Source organism: Apaloderma vittatum, unplaced genomic scaffold, assembly GCF_000703405.1.
Source record: "Apaloderma vittatum isolate BGI_N311 unplaced genomic scaffold, ASM70340v1 scaffold31430, whole genome shotgun sequence".
Lineage (NCBI taxonomy): Eukaryota > Metazoa > Chordata > Aves > Trogoniformes > Trogonidae > Apaloderma > Apaloderma vittatum.
The window spans coordinates 2,167-2,936 of record NW_009694448.1 but is presented as its reverse complement, the minus strand read 5'-3'; the positions used below and the strand labels follow the sequence as shown (position 1 = coordinate 2,936).

The 770-nt window shown below is 55.6% G+C and overlaps 1 protein-coding gene across 1 annotated transcript in view; it reads right to left on the bottom strand.

Moving 5' to 3' along the window:
- The window catches only part of LOC104272636 (peptidyl-prolyl cis-trans isomerase FKBP5-like), a gene marked incomplete at its 5' end in the record, with an annotated part of 2,783 nt that overhangs the window by 363 nt on the left and 1,650 nt on the right, over nucleotides 1–770 (bottom strand). The window lies entirely within an intron of this gene.

Below are 770 nucleotides of genomic sequence, written 5' to 3'. Positions count from 1 at the left end.
GCAGTGACACCGATCCGAGCCCATCATGCAGCCCCGGCTGCGGGTGCAGGAAGGGAGCACCAAGGCACAGCCAAGTCTGCTCCAGCAGTGATGTTTCCCCATCCCAACCCACGCTGGTGGCTCCACTCCCTGCCCTGAGCTCGTTACCCCGGCTGCTGCTCCCAGGGGCTGCGTCGGCCACTTCTTCCACAGCCTCAACCTCCGGGCAGAGGTTCAGAAAAGATTAAACTAAAAACGACCCGTGCCGACGCCGTGGCCTCTCTCGTTACAGGACACCGGGTTTTGTTCAGAGGAATTTTGGATGAGAGCCTGTTCCGAGACAGCGATCTCTCCGTACGAGCAGAGGAGCAGGCTATTGCCTTACCAGCTTCAGGAAATTCATACTATCATGTCTCAAAATACCCTTGGCTTTGCCAGAGACGGGGTGACATTTCATTTTCCCGGTGATGAGGAGGTCACTGACCAGCCACTAGCTGGGAACAGCAAAACGAAGCGCAAATGCCAACCCTGTTATCAGCCCTCAGGAGCTCGCGCTGCAAATGCTTTTATTGATGATGGAGCATCTGACGGCAGCCTCTGCGTAAGAGAGGCCAAGAAATAAACCACTTCATGGAACTGTGTAGCTTGGAAAAGATCTTTAAGATCACCGAGTCCAACCATTAACCTGGCACTGCCAGGTCCACTGCGTCACCGAGCACCACGCCGACACGTCCTCCCGTTGCAGCAGGCTCTGTCCCTCCATCCTCAGCCTGATCTACACCTTCATCAGC